General features: G+C 35.7%; 1 pseudogene; it reads right to left on the bottom strand.

Moving 5' to 3' along the window:
* Positions 1–12,110: 12,110 nt before the first annotated feature.
* Positions 12,111–12,548, bottom strand: LOC145280221 (mitochondrial import inner membrane translocase subunit Tim8 B pseudogene; annotated as a pseudogene).
* Positions 12,549–17,538: the final 4,990 nt, after the last annotated feature.

Below are 17,538 nucleotides of genomic sequence, written 5' to 3'. Positions count from 1 at the left end.
GAGTGGGGAAATCGGCATTCATTGCCCTAATCAAGAAAGAAGGTCGACCACTGGGTGATTCTGTCGAGCTCCTGTGATAGCACCTCTATGCCTGGCTAATAGGTAAAGAAAGATTATGCAAGCTGGGCGATAGACAGAGACTATCTCCTCCTTAAGCAGTTTAGGTTTGCCAACCGGTAATTTGTGTTATCAGCTCTAAAAAGGTTCTCATCCGAGGTTTAGCTTCAGAATTTTCCTTCTTCTAGATGGTGACCTGGGAAGATCTACGGGTCCATCTGCACCGAAAGGGTTCGCCCCGCGTCTGAGTCCTAAACTAGGTATTTCTGCGACCTCGCATGGTTAGTTAATGTGAATTGGTTATTTAGATTATATATCTATTGAAAAGTTACACTCCTTGAAGTGATTAAAAGGGCATTACTATGCTTTTCATTTTCATTGTTAATGGTAGAGGGGATAAGTGAGAATTCATGCAGTGGAAACAACTAAATTTTTATCATTGATTTGGAGAGAGAGGGGGGGAGTTAATGTATGGTTAGATATATTTTTTGTGTTAGTTTATGAACAGGATAATATGTTAAATAAGGATTTATTAAATGTTAGGAATTAAGATTTGGCGCACAAACTGAGTATTTTAGTTGAGTACAGGGATAACTGGAAAATATATAAGTTATGGGATATTCTGTGAGTATAATTAAGTATAAATGGATAAATGTCATGTTTTCAGTATGAATATATGGAATTTTAGATAATAAGTATGTTTGTTGTCTTCAGACTTTTAACGAAGGAAGATAGCTTCGCTTTCCCTTAAGATTCGGAAGTATCTTGTATAACAAAGAGTATCGGTTCAGTTTCATGCATTACTTATTATTTAAAGGAAAGAGAAAGGGGGTTGCTATTTATTATAGATCATTTTAAATCTATATGTAAGGCTATGGCGAGAAAGTATCTACTTTAAAGCTCAACTATGGGATAAGAGTATACTCATGCGTGCCTTATTAGAAGCCTTTAGATGTTAATGTATATCGATTATTAAAAGCCAAAACTTCTCTGAATTAGATTTAATGTCAGCTTAGGAAATAATTGGCTAGTGATTAGGAGAGAGTATTTAAATAAGAGTACAGTTAGGATATACAGTTCAGGGTAGAGTTTAAAAAAAAATTTGTCCTGCAAGACCGACACATTAATATTTGTGAAAAAATAATATTTATTTTCAAAAGCCAGACACATTAATATTCGCATGAAAAATAAAACAGACAAATTCATATCTGCACATATTTCCATAATTAATATTTTATGCTGTTACTGCTGCGAAAAAAGTAATTGATAAAATCTGACAATCATTTTGGGAGCTAATTAAAAATTAAATTTAACTTTAAATTCATGTCTAAAACAACACGCCCCGTACTCTGCATAACGACTAAATTTATTTATGAGGTACAAAATTAAAATTTAGTGTTTTTTTTTGTTTTTTTTTTGTTTGTTTTTTTGTTTTGTTTTTTAAGATTTCTTTTTGTTTTTTTGTTAATTTAGCGGGTTTTCAAATCAAATCTCGGTTAGAAAAGTAAAAAATCTAGCGATTTTCTGGAGATTTTATGTCTCCAATCTAGCGAGTTTTGAAAATCTCAGTTAGAAACACTGCTTTTGAACCCTGTCAAGGCGCACACGACTGGTAGCAGATTCACTAACCCAAGTATGACAATAATGTTTCATACATGGCGAATTATAGCTTTGTAAACGTAAAGGATACTTTCAGGCGTAAATAACTTTCTAGCACGGTAGAGAGAGTCGAACTTTAATCCCAACAGACGTGGCAATGTCCACGATGTATCTGTTCTAACTCATTTTCGCGGTAAACGTTAAGCAAATGTGTTTGAACGAAGTACTTTCAGGTAATTTATCGTTAGCTATAGCTATTGGTGGTTTATAAGGTTTCTTGTAATTATTAAAGAAAACAAGCTTAGTTTTGGCAGCATTACGGGGGGCTTGCAATAAGCAAAGCCACTGACCCACTTCCAGTTGTCTGATCTAACTGAAATTTTGCATGTGCAATGATTTATTTCTCTACGGTTATGTAGCCAATTACAGCTCTGAGATAATTGTGGTTCTGTTTTACATGTGTTTGAACTGAGTCAGGTGTGAAATGGAGCCTGTTGAATGTCGAGCAATGATCCGGTTTTTGTATTTGAAAGGACGCACGCCACAGGAGATTTTGACGAAATGAAAGAAACTTGTGGTGATAATGCCCCATCATATGACCTTGTAAAATGCTGGCATCGTGAGTTCAAACATGACAGGAAAACTGTGGAAACAGCTCCTAGACCTGGTCGCCCCCCCTTCTGCCATTGATGAGGCATCTGTCCATCAAGTTGAGGCTTCCATTTTGGAAGATCGGCGCATTACTATTCGCCAATAGCCCAAGATGTCAAGATTATTACAAGGTCTGTGGAAACTATCATTCATGACCATTTGCATATGCATAAGGTGTCTGCCAAATGGATTCCCAGGTTGCACACACCATTCCAGAAGCGAGAAAGCGTCGAGTTCTCGAGTATGAATTTGGAGGTGTGCTAATAAGATGAGTCAAAGTTTTTCAAAAGACTGATATGTGTGCGAGAGAAGGCTAAATAAAACATTTGACAAATGGCAAATATTAAGAAATTCCAGCGTCACGTAAGTCTTCAGCGATTGCATACCATACTTGAATACGTACTCTATTTATACATATAAAATATTAACGCGAGTTAACGATAGGTTATTGCCGAAAATTACGGAATCGAGTCTGTTTATTTAATATCCGCCAGTATCAATTACGTTAGAACAGGTATCCATTCTTCGTATTATAAAATACAATCCTAAAAGTTTCTTAGTTTGTTTACATTAAACTCATGAAAATTAATTCATTAAGTATGCTGCTTTGTCCTTGTACCAAACTCGATGTTCATGAGTTTCGCGAGTGAAATCAAACCTCCCTTTCTTATTTGCTCAAGCGTAAGCAATTTTTCATTAACGTTTTGACAATATCTCTAGGCAATCAAGCGCATGCTAGGATATCAATTAAGGAGGGATCACGAAATACAGGGCGGAGATAACTATCCCGCTAATGACTTTGCTAGAGGCGTGTCTCTGACCACCAGAAGGTTTACCGAAACAAATAAGTACTTCCCCTACCATGCACACGGGCACACGTATATGTGAAATTTAAACACGTGTTCAGTGGAATAAAACGCAATTGCAACGATCTAGAGATGTGATGAAAATATGGTAAGGAAATTCCTTGGGCGAAAATTAAATTGCTCCCTTCTTAAAACGATTGGCATTTTCATTTAACGAAGCCAAAAAAAGAAAGAAACGAATCGAAATCGAAAACTCGTTACATCCAAAGTATCCAGGCTAAAAGTCAACACGGTTCACCGATGAAAGCCGCCCCTCAGAGGAGCTGGGATAAATTAGACTATTATATGTGAATTCCGACTTTTTGACAATGTTATTAATTTAGTGCAAACCACCACGAACTATAATCGGCCGTATCGAGTTAATATCCAGTCGAATCTCTTGTATAAATAATTAAGCTATAAATCTCTGCTTCATCTGCCGTACTTTCCAGATCTCTTATTTACCGACTACTCCTTTTCCAAACATTCCGAAAATTTCCTGCATGAGAAATGCTCCAAAAACCCCAGTGATATCAAACTACCCTCAGCTACTTCATCATCAATAGAACGCAAGATTTTTACATTAAACGCAAGATTAATACGCTTGTTTTACTATCGCAAAAATGTGTTGCTTCTGATTGTATATATTTTTGTCAATATTTCCTGTTTGAGCCAACATATTTTCATTAAAAAGTTAAAAACCTCAAAATCTTACTTATTAACCTGATATTCATTAGTCGATAGTATTTTAAAAAACTTCAGCAGATTTCATTTTTTTCCATCATATTTTCCCTTTGGCAATGGTTTCAACCATTTGTTTGATTAAAAATTTGATAATATGCGTAAACGCTTACTTTCTTAAGTGATCTTATGATTTTGCCCAGGACTGTATATATATAAATATATTAGGTTGGTGCAAAAAGAATACTGTTTTTTTGACTTGAAGTTGAACGTCAAAAAACGATATTATTTTGGCATCAGCCTGATATATATATATATATATATATATATATATATATATATATATATATATATATATATAATTCAACCTGATATATATATATATATATATAATTTACAAAACTCACTATGTCTGTCTGTCTTCATATTTTCAAACTGTATCTCATCCGAAACTAAAAGTGTCAAAGCGACGCTAGAGGCCTCAAATGATTGGATTTATTATGGACCGTTCTTTCATGGGGTCTTTAGCGGGTTAAAATCGTTTTAAGGAAGTCAAAAAGGGAAACATTTAATAAATCTTTATACATTTTGTACATTAATCTTATTTTAATTTTAATCAGTGTCAAGTTTTACAGTGGTAACGTCACGAGCTTTGTATGCTACAGTTTTGCTTCCCGTTTCGATTCTACTGATGGCACACAAATACATTTTTACATTCAAATTCACGACTCTATAAGAATATATTCAACATCTAGACAAATTAAAATATCATATTGAAGCGCATTTTACGAACAGGGCAAAGCCGGGCGCCCCTTGTTAGTATCTAACTTCTAATCCTTTTTTTTTTTTGCAAAATTTAATATGTAATCTCAACTCTACAAATATATATCAACTCTACGAATATGTTTCCAAATGAACGTATTTTACCGTATATTAATAATATTTAGCCATTCTAAATATTAGTTACATCATTAGTTACATGTGTTTGATTAGTTGCATCATTAGTTACATGTGTTTGATTAGTTACATCATTAGTTACATGAGTTTTATTAGTTACATAATTAGTTACATCAGTTTTATTAGTTACATAATTAGTTACATGAGTTTGATTAGTTACATAATTAGTTACATGAGTTTTATTAGTTACATAATTAGTTACATGAGTTTTATTAGTTACATAATTAGTTACATGAGTTTGATTAGTTACATAATTAGTTACATGAGTTTGATTAGTTGCATAATTAGTTACATGAGTTTGATTAGTTGCATAATTATGTTACATGATAAGGGCTGTCCCCTGTTCATGTAAGTATAAAAATAGAGAGATTAGTTAAAATGGAAATATGAGAAAGCAGAAATCGAACCCTGGACATAAGTTTTAAAGAACAATAGGTTTAAATGGAATGTCCAGTAAATTGTTAATTCGGATGAAATAAATAATAAATAAACTATTCAATTGTTAAAAGAATGTGGATAATAAAATATGCTTAAATAAATTAGATATGTAGGTTAAATTCCTTTGTGGAAACAACACAAGAAAAATAGGTTATTGGGAAATCAATGTCGAAAACGTGCAAAGTCGCGCATGTTGAAACACGTGAATTTTGCTCACGTGGCCGGGATGCATGGATTTCTCAATATAGTAGGTGGGAGTTAGTTGGTCGGGGAGAGTCAGAGACAGTCAGGGGAGACAGTCAGTGAGAAAACTCAGAGACAGGCGGACGTCTGAAGCGAGACGTTACTTCAGAAACTAAAATGTGAAACTTTGAGTTCTTAATGAGGAAGTCGACCGGTCGTCAGAAAATAAATTCATCATGTGTTTGTGATAAAGCTCATCTTTGTGTTTGTGATTTCTACAAAAAGGTAAATTGTATTGTTATTATATGTCTGTGTTATAAAATGTCATTACAACAACATCTCTCTCTCTAAGATACAACATCATATGTAATAAGACAAGAACTCTCACTAAGACTCATATCATTACTAATTAGAACTCTCACAAGAAAAAGCATCACTTATAATAGTCTCTCTCTAAGACTCTTAAATGAAACAACTATATAACAATTAGTTACATGAGTTTGATTAGTTATATCATTAGTTACATGAGTTTGATTAGTTACATCATTAGTTACATGAGTTTTATTAGTTGCATCATTAGTTACATGATTTTATTAGTTACATCATTAGTTACATGAGTTTGATTAGTTGCATCATTAGTTACATGAGTTTTATTAGTTACATCATTAGTTACATGATTTTATTAGTTACATCATTAGTTACATGAGTTTTATTAGTTGCATCATTAGTTACATGAGTTTTATTAGTTACATCATTAGTTACATGAGTTTGATTAGTTACATCATTAGTTACATGAGTTTGATTAGTTACATCATTAGTTACATGATTTTATTAGTTACATCATTAGTTACATGAGTTTTATTAGTTGCATCATTAGTTACATGAGTTTTATTAGTTGCATAATTAGTTACATGAGTTTTATTAGTTACATCATTAGTTACATGAGTTTTATTAGTTACATCATTAGTTACATGAGTTTGATTAGTTGCATCATTAGTTATATGATTTTATTAGTTGCATCATTAGTTATATGATTTTATTAGTTACATCATTAGTTACATGAGTTTGATTAGTTACATCATTAGTTACATGAGTTTGATTAGTTACATCATTAGTTACATGAGTTTTATTAGTTGCATCATTAGTAACATGATTTTATTTGTTACATCATTAGTTACATGAGTTTTATTAGTTACATCATAAGTTACATGTGTTTTATTAGTTACATCATTAGTTACATGAGTTTTATTAGTTACATCATTAGTTACATGATTTTATTAGTTACATTATTAGTTACATGAGTTTTATTAGTTACATCATTAGTTACATGATTTTATTAGTTACATCATTAGTTACATGAGTTTGATTAGTTGCATCATTAGTTACATGAGTTTGATTAGTTGCATCATTAGTTACATGAGTTTGATTAGTTGCATCATTAGTAACATGATTTTATTAGTTACATCATTAGTTACATGAGTTTTATTAGTTACATCATTAGTTACATGAGTTTTATTAGTTACATCATTAGTTGCATGAGTTTTATTAGTTGCATCATTAGTTACATGCGTTTTATTAGTTACATCATTAGTTACATGAGTTTTATTAGTTACATCATTAGTTACATGATTTTATTAGTTACATCATTAGTTACATGAGTTTGATTAGTTGCATCATTAGTTACATGAGTTTGATTAGTTGCATCATTAGTTACATGAGTTTGATTAGTTGCATCATTAGTAACATGGTTTTATTTGTTACATCATTAGTTACATGAGTTTTATTAGTTACATCATTAGTTACATGAGTTTTATTAGTTACATCATTAGTTATATGATTTTATTAGTTACACCATTAGTTACATGAGTTTGATTAGTTACATCATTAGTTACATGAGTTTGATTAGTTACATCATTAGTTACATGAGTTTTATTAGTTGCATCATTAGTAACATGATTTTATTTGTTACATCATTAGTTACATGAGTTTTATTAGTTACATCATTAGTTACATGAGTTTTATTAGTTACATCATTAGTTACATGAGTTTTATTAGTTGCATCATTAGTTACATGATTTTATTAGTTACATCATTAGTTACATGAGTTTGATTAGTTACATCATTAGTTACATGATTTTATTAGTTACATCATTAGTTACATGAGTTTTATTAGTTACATCATTAGTTACATGAGTTTTATTAGTTGCATCATTAGTTACATGAGTTTTATTAGTTGCATCATTAGTTACATGATTTTATTAGTTACATCATTAGTTACATGATGTTATTAGTTACATCATTAGTTACATGAGTTTTATTAGTTGCATCATTAGTTACATGATTTTATTAGTTGCATCATTAGTTACATGATGTTATTAGTTACATCATTAGTTACATGAGTTTTATTAGTTGCATCATTAGTTACATGAGTTTTATTAGTTACATCATCAGTTACATGATTTTATTAGTTACATCATTAGTTACATGAGTTTGATTAGTTACATCATTAGTTACATGATTTTATTAGTTACATCATTAGTTACATGAGTTTGATTAGTTACATCATTAGTTACATGAGTTTTATTAGTTGCATCATTAGTTACATGAGTTTTATTAGTTGCATCATTAGTTACATGATTTTATTAGTTACATCATTAGTTACATGCGTTTTATTAGTTACATCATTAGTTACATGAGTTGGATTAGTTACATCATTAGTTACATGATTTTATTAGTTACATCATTAGTTACATGAGTTTTATTAGTTGCATCATTAGTTACATGAGTTTGATTAGTTACATCATTAGTTACATGAGTTTGATTAGTTACATCATTAGTTACATGAGTTTGATTAGTTGCATCACTAGTTACATGATTTTATTAGTTAAATCATTTGTTACATGAGTTTTATTAGTTACATCATTAGTTACATGAGTTTGATTAGTTACATCATTAGTTACATGAGTTTTATTAGTTACATCATTAGTTACATGAGTTTTATTAGTTACATCATTCGTTACATGAGTTTTATTAGTTGCATCATTAGTTACATTATTTTATTAGTTACATCATTAGTTACATGATTTTATTAGTTACATCATTAGTTACATGAGGTTGATTAGTTACATCATTAGTTACATGAGTTTTATTAGTTACATCATTAGTTACATGATTTTATTAGTTACATCATTAGTTACATGAGTTTGATTAGTTGCATCATTAGTTACATGAGTTTTATTAGTTGCATCATTAGTTACATGATTTTATTAGTTACATCATTAGTTACATGAGTTTGATTAGTTACATAATTAGTTACATGAGTTTGATTAGTTACATCATTAGTTACATGAGTTTTGTTAGTTACATCATTAGTTACATGATTTTATTAGTTACATCATTAGTTACATGAGTTTTATTAGTTGCATCATTAGTTACATGAGTTTGATTAGTTACATCATTAGTTACATGAGTTTGATTAGTTACATCATTAGTTACATGAGTTTGATTAATTGCATCATTAGTTACATGATTTTATTAGTTACATCATTAGTTACATGAGTTTTATTAGTTACATCATTAGTTACATGAGTTTGATTAGTTGCATCATTAGTTACATGAGTTTGATTAGTTGCATCATTAGTTACATGAGTTTGATTAGTTACATCATTAGTTACATGAGTTTTATTAGTTACATCATTAGTTACATGAGTTTTATTAGTTACATCATTAGTTACATGAGTTTTATTAGTTGCATCATTAGTTACATGATTTTATTAGTTACATCATTAGTTACATGATTTTATTAGTTACATCATTAGTTACATGATGTTATTAGTTACATCATTAGTTACATGAGTTTTATTAGTTGCATCATTAGTTACATGATTTTATTAGTTGCATCATTAGTTACATGATGTTATTAGTTACATCATTAGTTACATGAGTTTTATTAGTTGCATCATTAGTTACATGAGTTTTATTAGTTACATCATCAGTTACATGATTTTATTAGTTACATCATTAGTTACATGAGTTTGATTAGTTACATCATTAGTTACATGAGTTTGATTAGTTACATCATTAGTTACATGAGTTTGATTAGTTACATCATTAGTTACATGAGTTTTATTAGTTGCATCATTAGTTACATGAGTTTTATTAGTTGCATCATTAGTTACATGATTTTATTAGTTACATCATTAGTTACATGAGTTTTATTAGTTACATCATTAGTTACATGAGTTTTATTAGTTACATCATTAGTTACATGATTTTATTAGTTACATCATTAGTTACATGAGTTTTATTAGTTGCATCATTAGTTACATGAGTTTGATTAGTTACATCATTAGTTACATGAGTTTTATTAGTTACATCATTAGTTACATGAGTTTGATTAGTTACATCATTAGTTACATGAGTTTTATTAGTTACATCATTAGTTACATGATTTTATTAGTTACATCATTAGTTACATGAGTTTTATTAGTTACATCATTAGTTACATGAGTTTTATTAGTTGCATCATTAGTTACATGAGTTTTATTAGTTGCATCATTAGTTACATGATTTTATTAGTTACATCATTAGTTACATGAGTTTTATTAGTTACATCATTAGTTACATGAGTTTTATTAGTTACATCATTAGTTACATGATTTTATTAGTTACATCATTAGTTACATGAGTTTTATTAGTTGCATCATTAGTTACATGAGTTTGATTAGTTACATCATTAGTTACATGAGTTTTATTAGTTACATCATTAGTTACATGAGTTTGATTAGTTACATCATTAGTTACATGAGTTTTATTAGTTACATCATTAGTTACATGATTTTATTAGTTACATCATTAGTTACATGAGTTTTATTAGTTACATCATTAGTTACATGAGTTTTATTAGTTGCATCATTAGTTACATGAGTTTTATTAGTTGCATCATTAGTTACATGATTTTATTAGTTACATCATTAGTTACATGATTTTATTAGTTACATCATTAGTTACATGAGTTTGATTAGTTACATCATTAGTTACATGAGTTTGATTAGTTACATCATTAGTTACATGAGTTAGATTAGTTACATCATTAGTTACATGAGTTCGATTAGTTACATCATTAGTTACATGAGTTTGATTAGTTGCATCATTAGTTACATGATTTTATTAGTTACATCATTAGTTACATGAGTGCGATTAGTTACATCATTAGTTACATGAGTTTTATTAGTTGCATCATTAGTTACATGATTTTATTTGTTACATCAATAGTTACATGAGTTTTATTAGTTGTGCCATTAGTTACATGAGTTTTATTAGTAACATAATTAGTTACATGAGTTTGATTACTTACATCATTAGGTATATGAGTTTTATTTATTACATCATTAGTGACATGAGTTTTATGAGTTCTGAATTTAATTCTGATAGGAAAACATGATCATTTGTGATTTAAATAAGTCGTATTTGATGATAAGATTTTCAACAACTGTATTGCTCTTTATAAAAGATGATGGAGACTTAACCAACAACGAGAATTCCACTCTCGACATCATAGGTATGATTTTGATTGTTCGTGACATGTAAAGATTGTGTTTGAATTTGTTTTCCTTAATAATATTACCAGAATAGTATGCTACAGTCCAAACTACTATGATAACATAGATTTACTGTGTCTTGAAGATTGCTTACGAAAAAGATCTGTAATGTATACACTTATGAGAAAATAAAAAATGCATTTTCAAAAATTGTGAATTGAACTTTTAAATATACATATATATGTATATATATACATAGATGTGTGTGCATGTGTGTGAGAGAGAGAGAGGGGGGATTGTTTGTGTGCATACTTTAACAGAGGCTGAGGGCAGTATCTCGCACACTGATCTAACCGCGCCTCCAAACACTAATCTGAATATTTCCTTATCCATGCGCATATATATGTATGTGTGTTTGTGTGTGTGCAAATATGGCTACACGCGCATGCGGACGCACGCACACACACACACACATATATATATATATATATATATATACATATATATATATATATATATATATATATATGTATATATATATATATATATATATATATATATATATATTCAAAATGTGAGAGATTATATATTATTATTTCCACAGCCGAAAGAACGCCGCAGCCCTCAAAAGCAACACTAGCAAACGTACCGGAAATCTAAGACTTGAGTTCCGCACCCATTTAAGCTCATCAGTCAGACATATCCGCACCCATGATTTGAAACTCGAGCATCATTCATGCGAGGCAATCACCCTACAAACTGAGCAAACGCCCCGCACACAATAAATTCTATTAACTAACACAGATCATGCAAACCGTGACGAAATCAGACTGTGGAATAGACCTACTTCTTTTTTTTGTTTCTACACGGTGTTCATCACTTATCAAGGCCCGGAAGCCACTCAGGCATAAGGGTTATTGCAAGTATTGCCCATACCTAGATATTTTTGTTGGGTCACGGATTCATACATCATACATTTTTTTTTATTTTCGTATTTTTTTAATATAGGGGAAATTCTGGACAAGAACTTAACAACATGCATCAAATAAATTACAATGGTTTTAAATGCCACCTCTATAAACCGGCAAAAGAATTGTGTGCCGATCTGATGGCAAAATGAAAAAAATGTTAGAATGGAGAAAAAAAAATGAAATTTAGTAAATATTGTAAATTCGTTTTCTAAATTAAATTCTCAAAGCAAAACTTCTAAGAAACAAACTCATCACGAAACAATATGGCAAGAAAAATAAAAATTAATCATGGGGGAGGATATTTTTTAAATGTCATTTTCTTATTACTGCGATGCAGCTCGTTGTAAAATCTGTTGGAAGCGCGTTGCAACCAGCAGAGAAGTGTCAATGAAACGATCTACACAGTTGGACATGCAGGTCTCCGTCCGACTGTCCATTTTATCACGGGGTTTATCAAAGCAGGTGTCCCAACATGTGTCGGTTAGTTTATGAATCTTGCTCTGAAAGTGGGCTTTGGCTTGTTCCTGCTGGAGAGCTGCCTGCAATTCTTTGTCACTATCCAATTTCGCATCCTGGAAGTCAAACGAAGACATTTTGTCGCACAACATTCTTGAAATAAGAGTAAATGAAAAAAAAAAAAACTTCATCTCGACAAGGGGCGTGGTCATCCAACCAGCTGACCCCCAAGCCGATGTCTTAAAGTAGAGATTTTGAATTCGAAAGGACGATGCTATCCCGCAGAGCTAACCTAACGAGCCATTTTTGTTATAGATTTTTCAGAATGTCAGAGATTACATATAATTATTTCCACAGGCTAAAGAACCCCTTGGAAATTGTCAACAATCGGGGAAGTGTTTCGGATTCTCATGATACCGACACTATGAATGCAAATATACCCCGCCTTTTTTTTAAGAATATGGTTTATGTATGACAAACTCCGGGTTCCAACAGAAAACATAAAAAACATGGATGGATTCACGATGTAGAGTTTAGAAATTGATAGATTATGTGATGACAAAAAAAAAACGGACGTGAATGACTAGTCTGAAAAGGTGCTTTTTCACCACCTTTTGTCCATCGGATCATGCCCAACTTCGAAGCAAAGTGACACTGCATCTATTGGATAGAAGGGTGCCAAAGCGCATAAATACAGTTCCCCTTAAATGTGTTGAAGAACGCTCAAGACTTACAGAAAGTAGGGATGCAGCATTAAACTCAGTGGACAAAACTTCGAACATTGAATCATCCTGGAAGGCTTTGCTGGATGGTATGCATGCCAAATTCCTTTGGGGCACTGGGTGTACCTATTCTTAGGAATTAGGACTGGTTCGATAACAGCAATTATGAAGTACAGGAGCTGATTCAAAGAAGGCACAGTTCTCAAATGCATGGGTAGAAGATAGGAGCTCCCTAAACACGCTACCCCCCCCCCCAAATAACATTCTTACAGAAAAAAATTCAAAGGCATCCTATGACGGTATGAAGAGAGTGTTAAGTCTTCAAGAAAATGGTGCATTTTCTATTTTCTTAAGATCTTTTGACGAATAAGAACGATATCCTGAAAAGATAGAAATAACACTTTGATTTGGTCTTGAACAATTCTTCACTACCAATGCAGATGTGCTTGCTTTAATATCTCAGCGGCATAGGAATCTCGGAGCAAATTTTGTCAAACAAAGAACCGAACAAAGATGTCATCCAACCAGGAATTTTCAAATAAGGAGAATCAATACGTGCTTCTGTGCTTGTTTATTGAAATTTGGAGACAAGGGATGCTCCCACAAGACTTTAATGATGCATACACTCACCATTTGTTCCAAATCCAAATGTAACAAAAAGATATGCGATAATCACCGGGTAATTTCTTTGGTGTCTATAGCTGGAAAGATCTTTGCCAGACTGATTTTGAACGGAATTAGAACTCACGTAGTTGATGACATCCACCCTTAATTGCAGTGTGGCTTTCATGCTGGTCGCGGCACCATTGATATTATTTTCCTTATGCGAGAGGATAAGCAAGAAAAATCAGGAGTTTTATATAGGGTTCGTGGAATTCACGATTGCGTTTGATACAGCAAACTGTGCTGCTTTGTGGAAGGTTTTGAGAAAATCAGGAATCGTGGCGGAGTGCAATTTACACTGGAATCAAGAAATTTTTTGCATCAAACATGGTCAAGCTGCAAGAAACAAGGAAAAGGAACAGAGTTCATAAGGTATCAGAGCAACGCCATCTCTTTCCCCACATTCTCGCCCAGTGTGGGTTTCGTTCTCTCTAATTAATGCGTCATAAATGTCAATCTAGATTCAAACACAAGGTTCATTAAATGGTTGGCGGAACCTCACACATCGAAGTCGAAACTTACTTGAAAAAAAAAAACAGCGGTTACTACTTTAAGAACATACTCTTGATAAAAGTGAAACTTCTACAATATATCATTAACAACGCAGAAGAGTGAAAGATAAAACAAAAAAAAGGTGACATTGTGAGACTAACCGTAGCCCTCGGCGCAAGAGGGTCCGTGTGTGCCTGGCGTGTGGGGTGGTGGCTGATCCTGTGATCGGGGCAGCGGAAGAAAGAGTTTCAAGATGGCGCCTGCCTGCTTTTATAAGAGCGGAATCTCGCAGGATCGTGCGAGATCTCGCGGGGATGCAAATTAGCTAGGCCATCTTGAGTAATAAAAATCGGTCCATTGGAGGTGCGAGGCAGTCGGGTTCTGACGTTCGTGGCGATCAGTACAGTGACCGTTGGGTTCCGTTTCTATTCGTGCAGTCAGCTGAGCTTTGTTAGTTGCCTTCGCGCCGTGGCTGTCATTGTTTGTTGGTTTGCTGTGTGTTGCCGTGGTTCTTCAGTGAAACGCTTCGTCGCCCACGACGAGTCTCACCGTCTCCTACACAAGATACTCTTACAAGCTATTTCGGCCTCCCCACTCCGAACTTGGTTTTCTTTTCTTCAATGGCGGATAGGTTCGATCTAAAGTTGATACCGGAATTCGACGGATCCGACCCGGTACTCAGCTGAGTTGAGAAGGTCGAGTTACATTGTCAGTTGTCCGGCGTGAAAAATGTCGAGCGCGTGATTCCTCTGCGGCTGACCGGCGGGGCCTTCGCTGTATATCAGCAACTCAGCGCTGAGGAGAAGTGTGACTACTCGAGTATCAAGGCGGCGTTGTACAGGGCGTTCGCCACTGACCCCGCCACTGCATGGGAGCAGTTTGAGACGAGGTCTATACGCTTGGGCGAAACTGTGGACGTGTATCTCGCCGAACTTAAGAAGCTGACGGTGTTGTTCGGCGGTCTTCCCGAGAGGGCCCTAGCCTACAAATTCCTGTCAGGACTCCCCGCTGGAGCAAAGCAGCTCCTGCGAGCAACCTCTACCATGTCCTCACTACCGCTGAGTGACCTAGTGGACAGAGCCAGGACAATAATGAAGGATGACTCGAGGGTGCAGGAACCGGTAGTCGCCGTCGCACAGGCCCCACCAAGTGGCGAAGGACCGTCTCAGGGACCCAGCCCGCAAGGTGATGTCATCTGCTACAGATGCAACGGGCGGGGCCACATGGCAAGAAATTGTAGAAGGCGGTCGACGGCTGTTCGCTGCTTCCGCTGTAACACGACTGGGCACATGGCCCGAGACTGCGGGAAACGGGGACGGGGACAAGGTGCCAGTGCCGACCTCTTCCCCGAACAGAAAATAAACAAGGCGCTCCCTGTCATTCAGGTCCGAGTTAATGACACGTTATGTTCAGCCCTCCTTGATTCCGGTTGCTCCCGCACCATAGTGTGTGCGGACTTCTGTCGGGCGTGGAAAAAGAAGAACGTCAGGATAACTACCATCACTGGAAAAATACGAATGTGTTGCGGCGTGGGTGTGGTACACATTCGCACAAGAACTGGGAACTCGGCCAACGTCGAAGCGCTGGTGACACGTGAAAAGCCGCTGAGTTTCGACCTGTTGCTAGGCTACGATGCCATCAAAGCCCTGGGCGGCGTGCGCATAACGCGCGCTGGCGTTGTAGAGTTTCAGGATAGGCCCCCGGTGTGCGCAGCACTAAGAGTCGACCAGCCGGACTTCAGTGCGGAATTCGACGACCAACAGAAGGCGTGGACCGCCACTTGGAGGCGGTCAGAAGACAAGGAACCGGCCAAACTACAAAACAAAGTGGCAGAGTACCGTATGCCCGACCAGATAAGGCCTGCATACGAAAGCGAGCTCCGTGAATGGATTAAGAACGGTTGGCTGATTCCATACCCCTATGACAAACTTGGACCCCCCAAGGGCCTGATACCGCTGATGGCAGTTGCCCAACCTAACAAGTCAAAGGTGAGGCCGGTAATGGACTACCGTGAGTTGAATGCGCACGTTGATGCGTTCACAGCGGACGCCGACATTTGTGCCAGCAAGCTGCGAGAGTGGCGCCGGCAGGGGTCCAATGTGTCCCTACTGGACTTGAGAAAAGCATACTTGCAGGTCCGGATCGGCGAGGCGATGTGGCCTTTCCAGACAGTGATGTTTTCCGGGAAGAGATACTGTCTTACGCGACTCGGATTTGGGCTAAACGTAGCACCCCAGATAATGAAGGCTATCGTCAATGCCGTGTTGTCACAAGAAGAATGGATCAGAAAGGGAACATCGGCGTATATTGACGATATATACGTGAACGAAGATATCGTGTCCTCTTCGCGCGTAAGATCCAAACTTGCCGAGTTTGGTCTAAACTGCAAGGATTCTGAGCGGCTTGAGGATGGTGCCCGCGTATTGGGCTTGAGCGTTCAAGAGGAGCGAGGGATCCTGAAGTGGAGGCGTGGAACCGCAGTTCCCGACGTACCCGACGTTTACACAAGACGTGTCGTGTTCTCCCTGTGCGGGAAACTTGTGGGGCACCTTCCAGTATGCGGATGGGTTCGTGCAACGACAGGCGTCATAAAAAGGAGGGCAAATGCGGTCAGCAAAGGCTAGGACGATGAGATAACCGACGAACTATTGGTTCGAATGTTAAAGGAGACCGTCGCTAGTGTGAAAAAGAATGACCCCGCCACAGGGGACTGGTGCGTGCAGGGAGACGAACTGAGCGTGTGGGTGGACGCAAGTTCTCTAGCGATCGGTGTAGTTTTGGAGAAAGATGGGGCCGTAGATGAGGATGCCTGCTGGCTGCGACCGGCGAATGATGCTGCCCATATCAACCTGGCAGAACTCGACGCTGTAATAAAGGGCATTAACCTGGTACTTCAATGGGAAGTGAAGAAACTGCGTGTGCACACTGACTCACTTTGAGTGCACCACTGGGTGTCGGACACACTCACGAGCAAGGCCAGGGCACGCACCAAGGCAGCCAGCGAAATGCTGATAAGACGGAGGCTCGAGACTGTGAAAAAACTGGTGACGGAGTACAACCTGTCCGTAGACGTAGTGCTCGTCACCTCGGACTACAACCTCGCCGACAAGCTCACTCGGGTACCACGGAGATGGTATGAGGCTATGAAGAAAGAAGCTAAGCCATTGCCTCTGTGTGCTGCCTCCGTCGAGGAGGACGAAATCAGGAAGATACATCACGACAGTGGGCACCCCGGAGTGCAACGGACCTACTACTTTGTGAAGTTGGCTAGACCATCAATACC

The sequence above is a fragment of the Euprymna scolopes genome, chromosome 7 (genome assembly GCF_053919585.1).
Source record: "Euprymna scolopes isolate OS-2025 chromosome 7, ASM5391958v1, whole genome shotgun sequence".
Lineage (NCBI taxonomy): Eukaryota > Metazoa > Mollusca > Cephalopoda > Sepiida > Sepiolidae > Euprymna > Euprymna scolopes.
This window is presented reverse-complemented; position numbering and strand designations above follow the sequence as displayed.